Source organism: Embiotoca jacksoni, unplaced genomic scaffold (assembly GCF_022577435.1).
Source record: "Embiotoca jacksoni isolate LCO1_2020_lvr unplaced genomic scaffold, fEmbJac1.0.p SCAF_15, whole genome shotgun sequence".
NCBI classification, from domain to species: Eukaryota; Metazoa; Chordata; class Actinopteri; family Embiotocidae; genus Embiotoca; species Embiotoca jacksoni.
This window is the reverse complement of record NW_027185285.1, coordinates 8,673,898-8,698,514: the sequence shown is the minus strand read 5'-3', so window position 1 is coordinate 8,698,514 and position 24,617 is coordinate 8,673,898.

Genomic DNA, 24,617 nt, shown 5'->3' with positions numbered 1-24,617 from the left:
ATTAATGCCCCATGAATGTGCCTTTTTTTTTTTTTTTTTTTAAACACAATTCACAGCTGTAGCTTCATAACATAACATCCCATAACTTTTATAACCTGTCACTATCCTCTGTGCAAATCAAACTTCCTGCCAGTCTTATATAAAGACTTGATATCATGCTGTCAGTTGCAGCAGAAGAGGAGAAGCTCCCATCAGATCACCTTCAGTGCCAACATGTTGTCTGTAGCTCTGCTGCTGCTGCTGCTGGCTGCTGGATCCTGTGAGTCTCTAGGAGCTAATGAGCTGTTTATCTGCAAGTACTGAAGGCAAAACACTGACTGAGTCTGAATCAGTCATTTAATGGCCCGGAGACTCTCACAGATTGACCTGCACATATTCAGGGTTTGGTAGACATTACTGGAACGCTTGGATCAGACAGGCTGCTGGAAAAGGACTGGAATGGATTTCTACTATTAGTGACAGCAGTGTCTACATCCATTACCCTGTCCGTAAAAGGCCAGTTCACCATCTCCAGAGACAACAGCAGACAGCAGGTGTTTCTGATGAACAGTCTGACGACTGAGGATTCTGCTGTTCATTATTGTGCCTGAGAGACACAGTGACACAGGAGGAAGCAACGCTGTACAACAACTCAACACATTAAACCAAGTAAAAATGAGCTGTTTCCATTTCATATTCACAAACAACAAGTATAATTCATTATCATCCACTCACTCAAACACACAATAAGACAGTTTTATTGAAAGGGGATTTGTGCAGCTATTGATTCATATCAATAAGGAGAGATCATTGGGAGTGGAAAACAATTTATTGAAGTAATGACAGTTTGACTTAAGATTTGGCGGTTAGACTCTGATGATGAGAGATTGCTTAGTATAGTGATGTCCCAGATGGATGGAGGAGATAGGACAGGACCCCCAGAGCCTCAACGCCGGAGGTGGTGGAGAAAATGGATTTCAAAATTTGTGTTTATTTTAGCACCAAATCATAACTTACGACATCTCAGGGCACTTAAGGAACCCAACAAATCCCACATGAACGACAGCTGGGAGAAAAAAAACTCCCTTTAACAGGAAGAAAAACGTCCTATAGCATGAAGGAAAAAAATCTCCCTTTTAACAGGAAGAAACCTCCGACTGAGCGAGGGTCAGAGGTGAGCAGTCATCTGCCTCCACCGGTTGGGGAGAGGGAGATCGGAGGTGACTGATGGGAACTTCGGTGTAGATTTCCAGAAAAAACAGACGTATCAGGTGGTGACGAGGAGGAGGACGGTTGCACATTAGGTCTGAAAGGCAGAATGACAGAATTATGATCATATCTAAAGGACAGTGACAAGAAATTAGCTCAAAAGTGTGGGCAGAGAGATTATTGGGCAAACATGGTGACGACAAGATTATGAATGAGTGATTTGACAGCATGGGAAAGCGGAAGTGACGCAGAAGATAGTTCAGCCAGATAAATTCACGGAGGTGGAATTAAAACACAAGGTGAGAAACATTCCTCATTGAACTTACGTAAAAACTTCCTTTGAAACTATGAACGATAGATATTCTGTTGATGTAAGTGTAAACATTAATGGTTTTATCTGACTTCTCTGAATTGGGTGAAGTTAGTGTTTTACATAACCATTACCTTTTCCATAACTGATTGTGGTAGGGCAGTCCATCCTTCTTTGTAACTTGTACGTATCCTTCTCTATGCAAATCCAACTTCCTGTCAGTCTTATATAAAGACTTGATATCATGCTGTCAGTTGCAGCAGAAGAAGAGAAGCTCCCATCAGATCACCTTCAGTACCAACATGTTGCCTGTAGCTCTGCTGCTGCTGCTGGCTGCTGGATCCTGTGAGTCTCACTGAGGCAGAGCCACTGACAGTATGATCACAGCACACTGGCTGTTGTTACACTGATTCAATATTCAACATGTTTTACCTCCACAGGTGTGAAGTGTGAACAGTTGACACAGCCAGCCTCTGTGACTGTGCAGCCAGATCAACGTCTGACCATCACCTGTCAGTTCTCTTATTCTATGAGCAGCTACCACACAGCTTGGATCAGACAACCTGCAGGGAAAGGACTGGAGTGGATTGGAGTGAGAGCTGCTTCAACTTCATTCTACAAAGATTCACTGAAGAACAAGTTCAGTATCGACTTAGACACCTCCAGAAAAATAGTGACTCTAAATGGACAGAATATGCAGCCTGAAGACGCTGCTGTGTATTACTGTGCCCGTGATCCACAGTAACACAAACCATCAGCAGACCTGAACAAAAACCTCTCAGTGTCTGAACACTTGTAACATGAAGGCACCAGAGGAGGAGCCCTCAGACCACTAATTATTTTAAACTAGTTCACGGAGACAATTTTTTTTTTTTATAGCATTGAAATTGTTGTAATAAAATAAAACAGAATTTTCCTTCTAAAGATATAAAGACACACTGGAAGTCTTTATTTATGATCGTTACCACATTTTTCTCAGTTTGTGAAAACATTTAAAAAAACGTGACTTTGAATGTTGGAGACTCAAAAAACTTGAACCAATTTAAATGACAGAGAGAGAGAGAGAGAGAGAGAGAGAGAGAGAGAGAGAGAGAGAGAGAGAGAGAGAAATTGTTCCCATGAAATATTACCACAAAATAATAATCACATCACAAAACATGATAAAAAGATAATTTGTCAATATATTAGTACAGCAATCATGTTAAATCAATCTGTTACAAAATATATTTACTACAAATGAAAATATAATATTTCCATAGAAAGTATAGTGTAAAAATATGAGCGTAACAAAAGCAAAGTAAAGTAGCGAAATAAAATATAAATATTATTCCGTTACAAATGCAATGTTTGAATCAAAGGTGATTATGAATCTGATATAGAAGATGTTTACAGTTAATTAATTCTCTAAAGGAAACAATTCACGTTGTTTTATATAAAATCTGAAAATATAAACACATTGGAAGTATGGCTAACGATGTATCCATATTTATAATTAAACTATCATAATAATGTAATACAATTTATTTAGACATTAATAGTTGCCGGCACAGCTGACAGTTATTTAATTACGGTAAATGGAAGGTTATTTTCTAAATGTTGCAGAAGTAGAGGGTGTGATGAAATGAAAATATGACATGAAGCCGAGCTGATTTACATGCATGTATTCACTCTGCTGACCAAACTTTTTTTTGGCTCCAGTTAGAACAGCACTGATGCGTCATATGTTTAATTAATTCTATGCAAACTCAGTGGCCTGCCTTTTTACTCAGCTATAAAAACATGACATCAGACTGTCAGTGGAGTTCTCAGCACATCAGGATCAACTAAAATCATGTTGTCTGTAGCTCTGCTGCTGCTTTTTGCAGCTGGATCCTGTGAGTCTCTTTGGATTTCTCAGTCAGAGGTTCTTCCTTTACAATATAACTTGATCATTTGTAACAAAATTCTTTCCTTCAACAGGTGTGAAGTGTGAACAGTTGACACAGCCAGCCTCTGTGACTGTGCAGCCAGGTCAACGTCTGACCATCACCTGTCAGGTCTCTTATTCTTTGGGCAGCTACACAGCTTGGATCAGACAACCTGCAGGGAAAGGGCTGGAGTGGATTGGTAGCAAAAATACTGGATATTCATACTACAAAGATTCACTGAAGAACAAGTTCAGTATCGACTTAGACACCTCCAGCAAAATAGTGACTCTAAATGGACAGAATATGCAGCCTGAAGACGCTGCTGTGTATTACTGTGCCCGAGATCCACAGTAACACAAACCATCAGCAGACCTGAACAAAAACCTCTCAGTGTCTGAACACTTGTAACATGAAGCCACCAGAGGAGGAGCCCTCAGCGCACTAATTATTTTAAACTAGTTCACAGAGACAAACAGCATATAATATTGAAATTGTTGTAATAAAATAAAACAGATTCTTCCTTCTAAAAGATATGAAGACACACTGGAAGTCTTTATTTCTGATCGTTACCACATTTTTCTCTGTTTGTGAAAACATTTCAACAAAAGATATTTTGCATGTTAGAGACAGCAAAAAACTTGAACCAATTTAAATGACATGAAACTGAAAACAAATCCACTTTTACCTGGAAGATAGTGATGATACATCACTTTAATAAATTAGTGGATAGATTAACATGTTCAACAGCATGATTTCAACAAAGTGCTTGAATTTAAAAGCTCCGTAACTCACAAAAGTAAGTTTAAAGACTACTTGGACATTTGTTTTTCATTCAAAAGCAATGTAATTGTAACACCTGCAGCTAATAGCAGATAGCTCGGACCAGGTTCAGAGGAGCAGTTAATGACCAGGAATTTTAAAGTAAAACACCACAGAAGATGTAAACTTGCCGGCTTATTCATGTAGAACAACAGAACTACGTACAAAAGTTGGTACCAAAACTCACAGGACACACACATGAAATGTAAACACAAATCTCTTTAAAACAATTGAAAATAACCTTCTAACCTAGTGACAATTTCCCTCTCGTCTGATTCACTTCAATTTGCTTCTTTTCTAAAGTTTGTTTCACCCTATTTGAGTTAAACTATTTTTCTCAACCTGGGTTCCTTTACATTTTAGTTTAGTTGCTCCTATCTCTTAAGTTGACTTCATTTTAGATTCTCTTTTAAATCACAGTTAGGCCTATTTAGGCGTTTAGTTCACTTTCCTCTGTTAAATAACCAGTATTTTAACCAGTGAATTTGTAGTTCACAGTAATACATCAAAATACATTACCATTTCAGAAAGAAAACAACAAATTGAATCACAAGTATCAAACAGAAAAACAGTTTTCACAGATCAAAATCAATTCTCCACCTCAGTATATAATCAGTCCTTGAGTTAGGTTGCTTCAAAGTCCAAGTGAGTTGCAGCAAACACTGGGTGAATATGATTTTGTCCTACCTCGGCTCAGATGTGTGAATCTGTGTCCGTAACGGTGAAGTGTGGGTAGATCCTGCAGAAAGTGTTCATCAAAGGTGATTTCTCCTACAGGTGGCTCTCCATCTCGACTCCAAGGTCCAGGGTGTGCAAACACCTAAAAACCTGTCGTAACCATAAAAAAAAACAACAACAAAAAAAAAACAGAATCCAGCGACAAACTGAGCGTGAACACAATTCCTCCAAGAATTTTGGAAAAGCAATCGTTATATTATTCAAAACTGTCTGCTGTTCTCTGATCTTTTTCCTCCCTTTACTGACTCTCACAGTTTCTGTGCTTAATGACTCCTTTTTCTTTCAGCAGCTCTTTACTCATTAAAGGAAAAGTACCAAAAGTTGAACAGCGTTAATGTTAATTAATGGCCAACTTTATTCTCCTAATATTTAATGTTATGTTATTTACCTTTCTAGATTACATATTTGATTAAACTCTAATGTATTTAAATATTTAGGCTAAGGGTAAATTTATCTGAGTTACATAATGTTCTTGTAAAGTGTCATTAATTATCAGTACACGTGGATCTTCTTGGTTATCTGCAAACTATCAAAAACCTGCACAAATTCCTAACACCTAATATGTGGATCACAGATGCAAATGAAACATAACACATAATATGTAAAGCCCTTTTCAACACCATTCTGTCAACAATACACTGTCTGTCAGCTAAATCTCCATATTTGATTTGTGTTATTGCAATTATGGAAGAACAACAGCATAGTTTTATTTGTTGTTTAGTCACGTGTTAAATTGCAACATAAGGAAATGTGACGCTTGTTTGAAAATGATCTGTTTTTGGATAGCATATTTGTTTATAATGTTCACGTTATTTAACTTTGATTACAGGTGTGAAATGATTAATGTACTGACATTAGAGTGCAGGGACTCTCCAAAAAATTCTAATGGCCTGAAAAAACATCCAATTCAACTATTATTCACGTTAATTAATTAATCAAAGAAAATATTATTTGAGCGTCATAATATAATTAAAAAAAGAAGATATACAACAAAGAACGAACTATTTCAAGACCAGGACAGTGTTACAGTAAAGAGAGAAACAGTCTTTAGATTTTATTAACGGTTCTAAGATTCACTTATAGCACCAACTATTTTTATCATTTTAAATGCTCCGACATTATAATTACTCAAACCTTGTTTGTATTCCCACTGTTAAAACTGAAAACCAGAATAACATCAATATACATATAACGGTCAACTGCTGCTCATTTTGTAAATTCAAGCCAGAGCAACATAAAACATACCAACAATATAAATCAAAATATACCAATGTTCATTTGACATTTGAATCATAATTATTTGAGCTGTTATGCTCAGCCTCCTGTTCTCTGACAGTGTTTCAATGGATTTTATTGCTATTGTTTTAAATGTTGCTTAGATTTTAGTGTACTTTTAGTGTATATACATATATATATATATATAATATAGAAATTCTTGTAAACTGTTCCCATGGAAACGTACAACTAAATAATTAACACGTAAAAAAATACAATAAAAACATAATTTGTCAACATATTAGAACAGCAATCCTGTTAAATCAATATATTCCAAATTAAAATATAATAATTCTGAAATAAGTGTCGAATCAAAATATGAGCATAACACAAACAAAGTAAAGTAGGGAAATAAAATAATATAAATATGCTTCCTTTACAAATACAATGTGTGATAATAATGATAATAATGTAATACAATATATTTAGACATTAATAGTTGCCAGTAACAGCACAGCTGACAGATATTTCATTACGGTAAGTGGAAGGTTATTTTCTAAATGTTGCAGAAGTAGAGGGTGTGATGAAATGAAAATATGACATGAAGCCGAGCTGATTTACATGCATGTATTCACTCTGCTGACCAAACTTTTTTTTGGCTCCAGTTAGAACAGCACTGATGCATCATATGTTTGATTAATTCTATGCAAACTCAGTGGCCTGCCTTTTTACTCAGCTATAAAAACATGACATCAGACTGTCAGTGGAGTTCTCAGCACATCAGGATCAACTAAAATCATGTTGTCTGTAGCTCTGCTGCTGCTTTTTGCAGCTGGATCCTGTGAGTCTCTTTGGATTTCTCAGTCAGAGGTTCTTCCTTTACAATATAACTTGATCATTTGTAACACAATTCTTTCCTTCAACAGGTGTGAAGTGTGTACAGTTGACACAGCCAGCCTCTGTGACTGTGCAGCCAGGTCAACGTCTGACCATCACCTGTCAAGTCTCTTATTCTCTCAGCAGCTACTGGACAGGTTGGATCAGACAACCTGCAGGGAAAGGACTGGAGTGGATTGGAATGAGTGTTCCTTCAACTTCATACTACAAAGAATCACTGAAGAACAAGTTCAGTATCGCCTCAGACTCTTCCAGGAACATAGTGACTCTAAATGGACAGAATATGCAGCCTGAAGACGCTGCTGTGTATTACTGTGCCAGAGATCCACAGTAACACAAACCATCAGCAGACCTGAACAAAAACCTCTCAGTGTCTGAACACTTGTAACATGAAGCCACCAGAGGAGGAGCCCTCAGACCACTAATTATTTTAAACTAGTTCACAGAGACAAACAGCATATAATATTGAAATTGTTGTAATAAAATAAAACAGAATCTTCCTTCTAAAAGATATAAAGACACACTGAAAGTCTTTATTTCTGATCGTTACCACATTTTTATCTGTTTGTGAAAACATTTCAACAAAAGATATTTTGCATGTTAGAGAAGGCAAAAAACTTGAACCAATTTAAATGACATGAAACTGAAAACTAATCTACTTTCACCTGGAATATAGTGATGATGCATCACTTTAATAAATTAGTGGATAGATTAATGTGTTCAACAGCATGATTTCAACTGAGTGCTTGAATTTAAAAGCTCCGTAACTCACAAAAGTAAGTTTAAAGACTACTTGGACATTTGTTTTTAATTCAAAAGCAATGTAATTGTAACACCTGCAGCTAATAGCAGATAGCTCAGACCAGGTTCGGAGGAGCAGTTAATGACTAGGAATTTTAAAGTAAAAGACCACAGAAGATGTAAACTTGCCGGCTTATTTATGTAGAACAATAGAACTACGTACAAAAGTTGGTACCAAAACTGACATGACACACACATGAAATGTAAACACAAATCTCTTTAAAACAATTGAAAATAACCTTCTAACCTAGTGACAATTTCCCTCTTGTCTGGTTCACTTCAGTTTGCTTCTTTTCTAAAGTTTGTTTCACCCTATTTGAGTTAAACTATTTTTCTCAAACTGGGTTCCTTTACATTTTAGTTTAGTTGCTCCTATCTCTTAAGTTGACTTCATTTTAGATTGTCTTTTAAATCTCAATTAGGCCTATTTAGGCGTTTAGTTCACTTTTCTCTGTTAAATAACCAGTATTTTAACCAGTGAATTTGTAGTTCACAGTAATACATCAAATTACATTACCAATTCAGAAAGAAAAAAATAAATAGAATCACAAGTATCAAACAGAAAAACAGTTTTCACAGATCAAAATCAATTCTCCACCTCAGTATATAATCAGTCCTTGAGTTAGGTTGCTCCAAAGTCCAAGTGAGTTGCAGCAAACACTGGGTGAATATGATTTTGTCCTACCTCGGCTCAGATGTGTGAATCTGTGTCCGTAACGGTGAAGTGTGGGTAGATCCTGCAGAAAGTGTTCATCAAAGGTGATTTCTCCTACAGGTGGCTCTCCATCTCGACTCCAAGGTCCAGGGTGTGCAAACACTTAAAAACCTGTCGTAACCATGAAAAAAAAACAACAAAAAAAACAACAGAATCCAACGACAAACTGAGTGTGAACACAATTCCTCCAAGAATTTTGGAAAAGCAATCGTTATATTATTCAAAACTATCTGCTGTTCTCTGATCTTTTTCCTCCCTTTACTGACTCTCACAGTTTCTGTGCTTAATGACTCCTTTTTCTTTCAGCAGCTCTTTACTCATTAAAGGAAAAGTACCAAAAGTTGAACAGCAGTAATGTTAATTAATGGCCATCTTTATTCTCCTAATATTTAATGTTATGTTATTTACCTTTCTAGATTACATATTTGATTAAACTCTAATTTATTTAAATATTTAGGTTAAGGGTAAATTTATCTGAGTTACATAATGTTCTTGTAAAGTGTCATTAATTATCAGTACACGTGGATCTTCTTGGTTATCTGCAAACTATCAAAAACCTGCACAAATTCCTAACACCTAATATGTGGATCACAGATGCAAGTGAAACATAACACATAATATGTAAAGCCCTTTTCAACACCATTCTGTTAAGAATACACTGTCTGTCAGCTAAATCACAATATATGATTTGTGTTAATGCAATTATGGAAGAACAACAGCATAGTTTTAGTTTTTGTTTAGTCACGTGTTAAATTGCAACATAAGGAAATGTGACGCTTGTTTGAAAATGATCTGTTTTTGGATAGCATATTTGTTTATAATGTTCACATTATTTAACTTTGATTACAGGTGTGAAATGATTAATGTACTGACATTAGAGTGCAGGGACTCTCCAAAAAATTCTAATGGTCTGAAAAAAATCCAATTCAACTATTATTTACTTTAATTAATTAATCAAAGAAAATATTATTTGAGCGTCATAATAAAATTCAAAAAAGAAGATATACAACAAAGAACTGACTGAACTGTATTCAGAAGAAGATTAATGCAGTTATCTGTCTTAAATGCAAAATGTGACCTTCAATAACATTGTTTTTATTGTATTATAGGAAATAGCCACAGCTGTTATGCTTCGTCTCTTGTTCTCTGACAGTGTTTCAATTGATTGTGTTGTTTGCTTTTGTTTTAAATGTTAACTCAATTTTAGTGTATTTTATCTCATTAACAATTATAGAGATAGATAGATAGATAGATAGACAGACAGACAGACAGACAGACAGATAGACAGACAGACAGACAGACAGACAGACAGACAGACAGACAGACAGATAGATAGATAGATAGATAGATAGATAGATAGATAGATAGATAGATAGATAGATAGATAGATAGATAGACAGACAGACAGACGGAAAGACAGACAGACAGACAGACAGACAGACAGACAGATAGACAGACAGACAGACAGACAGACAGACAGACAGACAGACAGATAGATAGATAGATAGATAGATAGATAGATAGATAGATAGATAGATAGATAGATAGATAGATAGATAGATAGATAGATAGATAGATAGTCTTGCAAATTGTTCCCCTGAAAAATTACCACAAAATAATAAACACATCACAAAACATGGTAAAAAAGATAATTTGTCAATATATTAGTACAGCAATCCTGTTAAATCAATCTATTACAAAATATATTGACTACAAATTAAAATATAATATTTCTTAAAGAAATATGGAATCAAAATATGAGCATCACAGAAACAAAGTAAAGTAGGGAAATAATATTCTAGAAATATGCTTCCTTTACTCATACAATGTGTGATTTAAAGGTGATTATGAATCTGATATAGAAAATGTTTGCAGTTAATTAATTCTCTAATGGAAACACTTCACATTGTTTTAAAATAAAATCTGAAAATATAAGCACATTGGAAGTATGGCTAACCATGTATCCATGTTCATAATTAAACTATGATAATAATGTAATACAATATATTTAGACATTAATAGTTGCCAGTAACAGCACAGCTGACAGTTATTTCATTACGGTAAATGGAAGGTTATTTTCTAAATGTTGCAAAAGTAGAGGGTGTGATGAAATGAAAATATGACATGAAGCCGAGCTGATTTACATGCATGTATTCTCTCTGCTGACCAAACTTTTTTTTGGCTCCAGTTAGAACAGCATTGATGCGTCATATGTCTGATTAATTCTATGCAAACTCAGTGGCCTGCCTTTTTACTCAGCTATAAAAACATGACATCAGACTGTCAGTGGAGTTCTCAGCACATCAGGATCAACTAAAATCATGTTGTCTGTAGCTCTGCTGCTGCTTTTTGCAGCTGGATCCTGTGAGTCTCTTTGGATTTCTCAGTCAGAGGTTCTTCCTTTACAATATAACTTGATCATTTGTAACATAATTCTTTCCTTCAACAGGTGTAAAGTGTGAACAGTTGACACAGCCAGCCTCTGTGACTGTGCAGTCAGGTCAACGTCTGACCATCACCTGTCAGGTCTCTTATTCTATGAGCAGCTACTGGACAGCTTGGGTCAGACAACCTGCAGGGAAAGGACTGGAGTGGATTGGTAGCATATATACTGGAGCTTCATCCTACAAAGATTCACTGAAGAACAAGTTCAGTATCGACTTAGACACCTCCAGGAACACAGTGACTCTAAATGGACAGAATATGCAGGCTGAAGACGCTGCTGTGTATTACTGTGCCGGAGAGTCACAGTAACACAAACCATCAGCAGACCTGAACAAAAACCTCTCAGTGTCTGAACATCTGTGAAAAGGACAAACAAACCATTACTGTACTGCATACTGCTCTGAAAATATGTCTACAATAATGTCATGACACAATATGAATATATGGCTACTTTAATCATTGAAATACTTTGGAAAAACACCACAAGAAACTAATTACACAACTACTCACAATTAAAATGTAAAACCTCTTAAACATAACGTTTTCTTTTCTCGTTACTTTTTTTTTACTTGGAAAGAGAAAAAAATAACAGTCAACATTCAGCTCACACTTTGAAGTTACATTTTTTTTTTAACAAGCAACAAATGAAATTAATAGAAAAAATGCTTTGTTTTCCATGAATTCCACCTTTTATAAATTAAATGATAGAATTTATTTTCTCTTTGGTCAACAGTTTAGATTTCACAACGTAAATATATTAACAAATAAAGGTCTGGATTCCTTTTTGATTCAATATTAGTACAAACCACCAATATACCCATGGAAATTTAAAGTAACCCTACTGACTCAAATACAGACAAATACACTGTTGGCAGCTTTGTTGTCAACATCAAAACTTTCATGAAACAATGTTACATCCCTTCATTTTTTAATGTTTTTCTTTGTTATAAAACACAATAGCAGGCTAATAATAAATATGTGCTTTTCACAGTCATATAAAAGCAACTGCATGTAATATCTGAGACTGTAACTGTCACTAATGAACACACTATTTTAGAAGTAGAAGCTCAAAAAATATTTGACAATGACCTACAGGTGGCAGTACAACATATTAATTGGGACAACACAACCATAAAATGCATGTAAATATGCATGCTATAAAAGAAACAGCTGCTGTTGTGGTTTGTGACTTCCTGTTTCATAGGGTAACAAATAACATGTTTTTACAACAGTAATACTTAAAAATGTTTCCAATCATGATTTCAAATTATTAGTTTAAAACAATGAATATACTGTAAGAGGATATTTATGTATGATATTCCTTAAATAACTGACCCAAAATGGTCACCTGGACAAGAAGTCACCTGAGAATCCTAATCCAATATTTAGTGTCTTTAATCACTGGTTTAAGTCTCCACTGTCTCCAGAAGGAGAATCTGTCTCTTTAATTGCTCCACTGTGTTCACATCAGTGTTGTGCTGAGCTTTTGGTAAACTGATCTGGAGACGGTGCAACGAAAGTAGTACGAGTGAACCAAAATAATAAAATCAATATAAAACTCCATAAAACTACAGGAGCTGCAGATTGGAGTCACAATTCATTCAGAATTTTACACTCACACATTTTTTTTAACCTCATCATTTGATACAGTCAATCATGAAAATATGAACTGTTACTTTTTTTTTTTAGATCGAATAACGTGAAATAATTACTTTAAAAAATCGTATCTAAACAAATCATACTACAATGATATTTGTCAGTGTTCAGAGATGTGTGCAATCAGGTATGTTTCTCTTTGAGGAGGAGTCAATGCAAAACTGATATCTTCCATCTCTTCATATGTGTTGCAGAACAAAGGTCAGGAACTCAATCTGACATCCACTCTGCAGACTGGACAGAAACAAGTGACTTTTACAATGATCAGACCTTTTTATTCAGTTGTTCTGCTCATTGTGTTTTGCATCTTTGCTGGGAAGGACATTAAATTATTTTGGAAAAACTGACATGAAGACAATGTGATTGATCTAATGAGCTGTTTATATTTTTGTAGGCACTGAGGGTCAAACACTGACTGAGTCTGAACCAGTTGTTAAAAGGCCCGGAGACTCCAACAGACTGACCTGCACATATTCAGGGTTTAGTGGAAATGACTGGTACGCTTGGATCAGACAGCCAGCTGGAAAAGGACTGGAATGGCTTTCTTATATCAGCGGTAGCAGTAGCTCCATCTACTACTCTGAGTCAGTTAAAGGCCGGTTCACCATCTCCAGAGACAACAGCATGAAGCAGGTGTATCTGCACATGAACAGATTGACGACTGAGGATTCTGCTGTTTATTATTGTGCCCGAGAGACACAGTGACACAGGAGGAAGCAACGCTGTACAAAAACTCAACATCAAGGAAAATGTTTGTTTGTTCTCATTGATGGAATAAAGTTTAGTTCAACATCATCTACACATTCAGAGAAACATAATGTATTTTAAACAGAATTTTGTGCAAGTCTTGTTCTGATAAACTGTGAAGATTAAAATGTCTGTTGATGTGAATATAAATGTGTTGGTTTCGATAAACGGCCTGGGGGACATGTTAGGTTAACTGTTCAATTAACTGTGATTGGCCAGGAGCTAAGGGGGGATAGGTCCAGTTCTCCTTGCTTGTTGAGAGAGTAGTTCAGTGTGTGCGACAACGACATGCTGTGTAGAGCTACCGGTAAGAATTAGCCGTAATGTTGGCGTTGGCTACGGCCCACAGTAGTCTGTGTATTGTTCCAAATAAAGTTCCAGACAACCGAGTACCGTCTGGCAGCTTCCTTAAGCAGGGACGCTACAATATATAACCTGTCCGTCATATTTTATGCAAATCCAACTTCCTGTCAGTCTTATATAAAGACTTGATATCATGCTGTCAGTTGCAGCAGAAGAAGAGAAGCTCCCATCAGATCAACTTCAGTACCAACATGTTGTCTGTAGCTCTGCTGCTGCTTTTTGCAGCTGGATCCTGTGAGTCTCTTTGGATTTCTCAGTCAGAGGTTCTTCCTTTACAATATAACTTGATCATTTGTAACATAATTCTTTTCTTCAACAGGTGTGAAGTGTGAACAGTTGACACAGCCAGCCTCTGTGACTGTGCAGCCAGGTCAACGTCTGACCATCACCTGTCAGGTCTCTTATTCTCTCAGCAGCTACGACACAGCTTGGATCAGACAACCTGCAGGGAAAGGACTGGAGTGGATTGGAATGAAACATACTGGAGGTTCATACTACAAAGACTCACTGAAGAACAAGTTCAGTATCGACTTAGACACCTCCAGGAACATAGTGACTCTAAATGGACAGAATATGCAGCCTGAAGACGCTGCTGTGTATTACTGTGCCCGAGATCCACAATGACACAAACCATCAGCAGACCTGAACAAAAACCTCTCAGTGCCTGAACATCTGTGAAAAGGACAAACAAACCATTACTGTACTGCATACTGCTCTGAAAATATGGAAAATGAGTTTAAAATAATTTCATGATACAATATAACAATACGGTTACTCTAATCATTGAAATACTTTGTATAAACACCACAACAAACAAATTACACGACTACTCACCATTAAAATGTAAAACCTCTTCAACATAAAGTTTTCTTTTCTCGTTAATTTGTTTTACTTGGAAAGAGAAATGTTGACAACAAACATTTAGCTCACACTTTGAATTCACTTTTTTTTTTTTTAACAACCAACAAATTAAATAAAATGAAAAAATGCTTTGTTTTCCATGAATTCTACCGTTTACAAATTAAATGACATAATTTTTTTTTCTCTTTGGTCAGCAATTTAGATTTCACAACATAAAGATATTAATAAATAATGGTCTGGATTCCTTTTTGATTCAATATATGTACAAACCACCAATATACTGACAGAAATGTAAAGTAACCCTTCTGACTCAAACACAGACAAATACACTATTGGCAGATTTGTTGTCAACATCAAAACTTTCATGAAACAATGTTACATCCCTTCATTTTTTAATGTTTTTCTTTGTTATGAAACACAATAGCAGGCTAATAATAAATATGTGCTTTTCACAGTCATATAAAAGCAACTGCATGTAATGTCTGAGACTGTAACTGTCACTAATGAACACACTTTTCAGAAGTGGAAGCTAAAAAACTATTTGACAATGACCTACAGGTGGCAGTACAACATATTAATTGGGACAACACAACCATGAAACGCATGTAAATATTTATGCGATAAAACAAACAGCTGCTGTTGTGGTTTGTGACTTCCTGTTTCATAGGGTAACAAATAACATGCTTTTACAACAGTAATACTTAAAAATGCTTCCAATTATGATTTCAAACTTTTAGTTTAAAACAATGAATATACTGTAAGAGGACATTTATGTATGATATTCCTTAAATAACTGACCCAAAATGGTCACCTGGACAAGAAGTCACCTGAGAATCCTAATCCAATATTTAGTGTCTTTAAGCACTGGTTTAAGTCTCCACTGTCTGCAGAAGGAGAATCTGTCTCTTTAATTGCTCCACTCTGTTCACATCAGTGTTGTGCTGAGCTTTTGGTAAACTGATGTGGAGACGGTGTAACGAAAGTAGTGCGAGTGAACCAAAATAATAAAATCAATATAAAACTCCATAAAACTACAGGAGCTGCAGATTGGAGTCACAATTCATTCAGAATTTTACACTCACACATTTTTTTTCACCTCATCATTTGATACAGTCAATCATGAAAATATGAACTGTTACTTTTTTTTTTTAGATCGAATAACGTGAAATAATTACTTTAAAAAATCGTATCTAAACAAATCATACTACAATGATATTTGTCAGTGTTCAGAGATGTGTGCAATCAGGTATGTTTCTCTTTGAGGAGGAGTCAATGCAAAACTGATATCTTCCATCTCTTCATATGTGTTGCAGAACAAAGGTCAGGAACTCAATCTGACATCCACTCTGCAGACTGGACAGAAACAAGTGACTTTTACAATGATCAGACCTTTTTATTCAGTTGTTCTGCTCATTGTGTTTTGCATCTTTGCTGGTAAGGACATTAAATTATTTCGGAAAAACTGATATGAAGACAATGTGATTGATCTAATGAGCTGTTTATATTTTTGTAGGCACTGAGGGTCAAACACTGACTGAGTCTGAACCAGTTGTTAAAAGGCCCGGAGACGCCCACAGACTGACCTGCACATATTCAGGTGGACATAGCTGGGACGCTTGGATCAGACAGCCAGCTGGAAAAGGACTGGAATGGCTTGCTCTTATTAGTGGCAGTAATGACATCTACTAGTCTCAGTCAGTTAAAGGCCGGTTCACCATCTCCAAAGACACCAGTATGAAGCAGGTGAAACTGCAGATGAACAGTCTGACGACTGAGGATTCTGCTGTTTATTATTGTGCCCGAGAGACACAGTGACACAGGAGGAAGCAACGCTGTACAACAACTCAACATCAAGGCAAATGTTTGTTTGTTCTCATTGATGGAATAAAGTTTAGTTCAACATCATCTACACATTCAGAGAAACATCATGTATTTTAAACAGATTTTTGTGCAGCTCTTGTTCTGATAAACTGTGAAGATTAAAATGTCTGTTGATGTCAATATCAATGTGTTTGTTTTGATAAACAGTCCATCGAGAGATATATACATATATATATATTGTAACGGCCTGGGAGACATGGTTGGTTAATTGTTCAATTAACTGTGATTGGCCAGGAGCTAAGGGGGGGATAGGTCCAGTTCTCCTTGCTTGTTCAGAGAGTAGTTCAGTGTTTGTGCAACAACGACATGCTGTGTAGAGCTACCGGTAAGAATTAGCCGTAATGTTGGCGTTGGCTACGGCCCACAGTAGTCTGTGTATTGTTCCAAATAAAGTTCCAGAAAACCGAGTACCATCTGGCGGCATCAGTAAGCAGGGACGCTACAATATATAACCTGTCTGTCATATTTTATGCAAATCAAACTTCCTGTCAGTCTTATATAAAGACTTGATATCATGCTGTCATTTGCAGCAGAAGAAGAGAAGCTCCCATCAGTTCAACTTCCGTACCAACATGTTGTCTGTAGCTCTGCTGCTGCTTTTTGCAGGTGGATCCTGTGAGTCTCTTTGGATTTCTCAGTCAGAGGTTCTTCCTTTACAATATAATTTGATCATTTGTAACATAATTCTTTCCTTCAACAGGTGTGAAGTGTGTACAGTTGACACAGCCAGCCTCTGTGACTGTGCAGCCAGGTCAACGTCTGACCATCACCTGTCAGGTCTCTTATTCTCTCAGCAGCTACTACACAGCTTGGATCAGACAACCTGCAGGGAAAGGACTGGAGTGGATTGGAATGAGTGTTCCTTCAAATTCATTCTACAAAGATTCACTGAAGAACAAGTTCAGTATCGCCTCAGACTCTTCCATGAAAATAGTGACTCTAAATGGACAGAATATGCAGCCTGAAGACGCTGCTGTGTATTACTGTGCCCGAGATCCACAGTAACACAAACCATCAGCAGACCTGAACAAAAACCTCTCAGTGTCTGAACACTTGTAACATGAAGCCACCAGAGGAGGAGCCCTCAGGCCACTAATGATTTTAAACTAGTTCACAAAGACAAAAACAGCATATAGTATTACAATTGTAAACAGAAAAATAAAACAGAATCTTCCTTCTAAAGATATAAAGACACACTGGAAGTCTTTATTTCTGATCGTTACCACATTTTTCTCAGTTTGTGCTGAATATTTCAACAAAAGTCACTTTGCATGTTAGAGACAGCAAAAAACTTGAACCAATTTAAATGACATGAAACTGAAAACTAATCTACTTTCACCTGGAATATAGTGATGATACATCACTTTCATAAATTAGTGGATAGATTAATGTGTTCAACTGATTTCAACCAAGCAATGTAATGTTCTTGTAAAGTGTCATTAATTATCAGTACACGTGGATCTTCTTGGTTATCTACAAACTATCAAAAACCTGCACAAATTCCTAACACCTAATATGTGGATCACAGATGCAAATGAAACATAACACATAATATGTAAAGCCCTTTTCAACACCATTCTGTTAACAAAACACTGTATGTCAGCTAAATCACAATATTTGATTTTTTTTTTAATGCAGTTATTATTTATTTAATCACGTGTTAAATCGCAACATAAGAAAAAGTGACGCTTGTTTGAAAATGATCTGTTTTTGGTTATGATGTATAGAAAATATATATTTATATATGCCGTTTATATCGACCAAATGAATACAAAATACATCTCTCAATTAAAGTAGTGCATTATTTTGGGTTATTTGCCACTTCCTCCTCAGAGTATCCTGATGCAAATGTTCAGTGTGTGCAGTGTACTTCTGTCCTGCTGACTGCTCTTGTACTCTGTGTGGAGCATCAGAGGTCACATCTTCAGCCACAGGATGATGAACACACTCACTCTTCTGCTGCTTGCTCTCTCTCTGACCTGTGAGTTCTCCTGCTTCTTGCTGTTTATCAGGAAACATCAACTGATGGTCAGTCAGTGATACCAGAAACCGTCCAAGATGATTTTCTAACTTTCTTCTGTTATTCTTCATCTCATCAGGTTGTTCAGGTCAGAGTATGGAGTCCATCCCTTCTAGTCCAGTAATGAAAAGGCCTGGGGAGACCCTCAGTCTCTCCTGCAGGGGATCTGCCTTCACATTTAGCTGCTGCAGTATGCACTGGATCAGACAACCTGCAGGAAAAGCTCTGGAATGGCTTGGGCGCATCTATGGCGATGCAAGTGGAACTGATTATGCCAGCAGTGTGCAAGGACGAATAGAAGTCACCAGAGATAACAGCAACAACATGGTGTATCTGAGACTGTCCAACTTAAAGCCAGAGGACTCTGCTGTGTATTATTGTGCAAAGCACACAGTGCTCAATGTAGTTGGAGAGGCTTCACAAAAACACCACACAAAATGTTTTTTCAAAGACCAAAGGGTGGCAGTGGAGGACGAGGATTAGATGTCACTAACTGAGCAGTCTATAACATGCACACTATGAAAACAACGTGCTGACTTTGTGGTTTGTGCCTTCCTCTATCTTAGGGAAGGTACGAATAGCTTATTTGTTTATACTTTTCACAGTATTTAATTTGGATTACAGGTGTGAAATGATTAATGTACTGACATTAGAGTGCAGTGACTCTCCAACAAATTCTAATGGCCTGAAAAAACATCCAATTCAACTATTATTCACGTTAATTAAATAATCAAAGAAAATATTATTTGAGCATCATCATAAAATAAAAAAAAGAAGATATACAACAAAGAACTAACTATTTCAAGACCAGGACAATGTTACAGTAAAGAGAGAAACAGTCTTTAGATTTTATTAACGGTTCTAAGATTCACTTATAGCACCAACTATTTTTTATCATTTTAAATGCTCCGACATTATAATTACTCAAACCTTGTTGTTTGTTTTCCCGCTGTTAAAACTGAATACCTGAATAACATCAATATACATATAACGGTCAACTGCTGCTCATTTTGTAAATTCAAGCCACAGCAACATAAAACATACCAACAATATCAATCAAAATATACCAATGTTCATTTGACATTTGAATCATAATTATTTGAGCTGTTATGCTTAACCTCCTGTTCTCTGACAGTGTTTCAAAGGATTTTATTGCTATTGTTTTAAATGCTGCTTCGATTTTAGTGTACATTTAGTGTATATACGTATATATATATATATATATATATAACATAGAAATTCTTGTAAACTGTTCCCATGAAAACTTACAACTAAATAATTAACACTTAAAAAACATGATAAAAAGATAATTTGTCAACATATTAGAACAGCAATCCTGTTAAATCAATCTATTACCAAAATATATTTATTCCAAATTAAAATATAATAATTCTGAAATAAGTATAGAATCAACATATGAGCATAAGAAAAACAAAGTAAAGTATGGAAATAAAAGAAAAGAAATATGCTTCTTTTACAAATATAATGTGTGATAACAATGATAATAATGTAATACAATATATTTAGACATTAATAGTTGCCAGTAACAGCACAGCTGACAGTTATTTCATTACGGTAAATTGAAGGTTATTTTCTAAATGTTGCAGAAGTCGAGGGTGTGCTGAAATGAAAATATGACAGGAAGCCGAGCTGATTTACATGCATGTATTCACTCTGCTGACCAAACTTTTTTTTGGCTCCAGTTAGAACAGCACTGATGCATCATATGTTTGATTAATTCTATGCAAACTCAGTGGCCTGCCTTTTTACTCAGCTATAAAAACATGACATCAGACTGTCAGTGGAGTTCTCAGCACATCAGGATCAACTAAAATCATGTTGTCTGTAGCTCTGCTGCTGCTTTTTGCAGCTGGATCCTGTGAGTCTCTTTGGATTTCTCAGTCAGAGGTTCTTCCTTTACAATATAACTTGATTATTTGTAACATAATTCTTTCCTTCAACAGGTGTGAAGTGTGTACAGTTGACACAGCCAGCCTCTGTGACTGTGCAGCCAGGTCAACGTCTGACCATCACCTGTCAGGTCTCTTATTCTCTCAGCGGCTACTGGACAGGTTGGATCAGACAACCTGCAGGGAAAGGACTGGAGTGGATTGGTAGCAAATATACTGGAGATTCATCCTACAAAGATTCACTGAAGAACAAGTTCAGTATCGACTTAGACACCTCCAGCAAAATAGTGACTCTAAATGGACAGAATATGCAGCCTGAAGACGCTGCTGTGTATTACTGTGCCAGAGATCCACAATGACACAAACCATCAGCAGACCTGAACAAAAACCTCTCAGTGCCTGAACATCTGTGAAAAGGACAAACAAACCATTACTGTACTGCATACTGCTCTGAAAATATGGAAAATGTGTCCACAATAATTTCATGATATAATATAACAATACGGCTACTCTAATCATTGAAATACTTTGTATGAACATCACAAGAAACTAATTACACGACTACTCAATTAAAATATAAAACCTTATACAATTAAAAATTTCTTTTCTCGTTACATTGTTTTATTTGGAAAGAGAAATGTTAACAACAAACATTCAGCTCACACTTTGAATTCACTTTTTTTTTTGAACCAGCAACAAATTAAATAAAATGAAAAAATGCTTTGTTTTCCATGAATTCAACTGTTTACAAATTAAATGATAGAATTTATTTTCTCTTTGGTCAGCAGCCCAGGTTTCACAACATAAATATATTAACAAATAATGGTCTGGATTCCTTTTTGATTCAATATTAGTACAAACCACCAATATACTCACAGAAATGTAAAGTAACCCTACTGACTCAAATACAGACAAATTCAGTGTTGGCAGCTTTGTTGTCAACATCAAAACTTTCATGAAACAATGTTACATCCCTTCATTTTTTAATGTTCTTCTTTGTTATAAAACACAATAGCAGGCTAATAATAAATATGTGCTTTTCACGGTCATATAGCAGCAACTGCATGTAATATCTGAGACTGTAACTGTCACTAATGAGCACACTTTTTTAGAAGTCGAAGCTAAAAAAATATTTGACAATGACCTACAGGTGGCAGTACAACATATTAATTGGGACAACACAACCATAAAATAAACAGCTGCTGTTGTTAACGTGTCATATCTAAACATCTGACATAGATAATTGAATCATTGACATTATTTCCTCGGCTTTACCAAAAATGAGTCCTTTAATTTGGTCCCAGTGACAAAGAATTCATGCAAGATTTCATAAATTCCACTAATCTGACTGCAGAGAGGACGACAGAGAAGAATGGACACAGTTCACATGATGCACTAAGAACTGCTGCTTTTAGCTAACTGTTGGGCAGGTTTCCTTTTTTAAATGTGGAGAGCAAGTTGACATCGATTATTTTGGCCGAGAAGCCAGCAGACATTTTTGAGTAAACTACAACAATTACCATTTTGCATGTATTCACACAGGTTTCAGTTTCTAAGCACTTAATTTCCTCTTGGGGCTCCAAGTTTCTCTACTCTGTGGCTTGAAATGTAATTTTATACTGAAACCTTCAAATGTCTTAAAATTAATCTCAGCCTTCAAACAGATGTACCAAACTCATTTGTTGAATTAGCTTGCTTTGATTCCACTGGTGGTTCAGTTAAAAAAGCTAAATAATTATAAAAAAAAATAATTATTTTGCAATTAAAATACAATATATTTTCACTTTCGGGATTTTAAAATGTCCTTATCAAATTTAATACGTGACAGGAAGTATAACTTTATTCGAGCAAATGTTCTACATCTTTCGGTGAAGTCTTTTTGAAGATATAATTACGTTATATTTCCTACCAGGTCTCTGTAGTCATCAAAGTGTAAATGTTTTAAACCAGTGTTTTCTGGCTGTCAGATTATTTATATGATTTCTTTTTTCTGTTACACTGTGGCCATACCTTTAAATTTGACTTTGAAAGCAGAATAAAGGAGGAGCCGACTGTAAACAAATTCTCACAGGGATTCAGTTTCCATGATATTTAAAGGCGACTCCTGGGTAACACTCATCATGTTGTCAACATGGCTTACAGACAGCTAACACTCTTGGTGGTTGCTGTGTTAGTTTGGAGAGGTGCTGAAGGTTGGAGTATAACAGAGTCCGGAGCAGCTGTTAAAAGACCTGGAGACTCTCAGAAACTATCCTGCACGACTACTGGATTTAGCTTCAGTTGGAACGTTTGGAGCTGGATCAGACAGGCTCCTGGTAAAGGACTGGAGTGGATTGCTTATATAAGCACATCTAGTAGTCCCATCTATTACTCCCAGTCAGTCCAGGGTAGATTCACCATCTCCAGAGATGATTCCAGCAGTAAAGTCTTTCTACAGATGAACAGGCTGAAGACTGAAGACACAGCAGTTTATTACTGTGCCAAAGGGGACACAGTGAGAGACAGCAATAGAAGAGCTGTACAATAACTACTTCCTCTTTCAACCACCACCTCAAGGAACTTACAGTTTTCACTGTTACCTTTATTGTCATGCTCGTCTCAGTGAGTGTGTTTTTATATGTATTTGTAATTTTGATGTTAAATATTACAAATTCAGAGCTGCATTTACAAAATATGCTCCTAAAAAAAAATGATGTGGTTGTAAATGAAACACAAAAACGCAAATCTGAACTGGTTCACATGTTTTTGGATTGTAAGTTTTGGATTGAGTTATGAATTGAATTATGAAATGAGTGTCATTAATCAAACATGCAAATAAATTTCATATTTTTTGCAGTCTTTAATGTACTGTAATATCATTTCTCTTTTGTGTGTTAACTTTTTTTCTTGCTTCTACTTTTGGAAGAGGTTTTAAAGCACATTGTGATTTTGAGTAACTTTATAGCAGAAATCAAATTTCAACCGAAGTGACAAAATCCAATCCCTGTACTCAGTCTACTTGGTCAATGTTTCATCAATTGCATTAACTTGACTGGAATCTAAAACTACTGTTATAATTGTTCAACACAGTATTAAAAAATGATGGCCAAGTTCTTTCAAACTCTTTCTCTTCTGTAAGGAGTCAAATCCACCTGTACTCATCTAACTGCAGAGAGGATGACAAAGGAGAGTGAAGTTCATCATGGACTGGACATGACAGCAGGTGAATAGTTTCACTGATCATGAGATTAAAAAAAAAAAAGTCAGATATTGACTAAATTATTGCAGATGACACGCCTAGAAAGTCATCATTGGTGTTTTCTAGTTAGCAGAAGAAAATGTGTTTACATTTGGCATTCAACATACTTTTACAACATACACAGTAACTTCATCACACACTCTTATACGCTTTACTCTCGCGAGGTCAGCAGCGGTAACTTTGCGCTCATGTTAGCTTTATGGCTGCAATTGATCCGACAGCGGTGGATGCTAAACAACTTTAACAATGACCATAATGAATTCACTTCCCAACAGCCAGGACGTTCAGACCACCAGCTCGCTCGGTGAGACGTTTAAGGAACGTCTGCAAATTGGGCAACTGAACATTACCTGGGTTACACGCACGTTAAATCAAAATACGAAGTGACTGAAAAACATGAAAACGGGTTTTACAGAACATAATGATGTTACAGTGAAATTGACTTTTGAACTATTGAATATAAAATGCTATCACATCATGATTTTATTATATTTGAATTTTGTGTGAAATTCTAATTGCAAAATTAGCTTATAAATTTGACTGTTTTAAGAAGGATTTGTTGGGATTTTGCATTTAATGTTTTTATTCTGTCAAGCACTCATTAATCTCAGCATTAAAAAAAATATTTTCAAGTTCAGTAAAAATCAAAATATGTATTCCTCCATTTTTTTTCCTGCATAGCCTGTATGCCCGTTTCATCATATAATAGCTGTTCAAGCCATGTAGTTCTTCTGAGGAGGAGTCAATGCAAAACGTACTTTCTCTTCCACACACTATATATCCGTCTACAGAGAAGCTGACAAAGAACAGTGGACACAGTTTAACATGATGAACTTTAGAACAGGACTGCTGCTTTTAACCATCTGTTGGGCAGGTGAAGAATTTCACACATTTTGACCTGACATA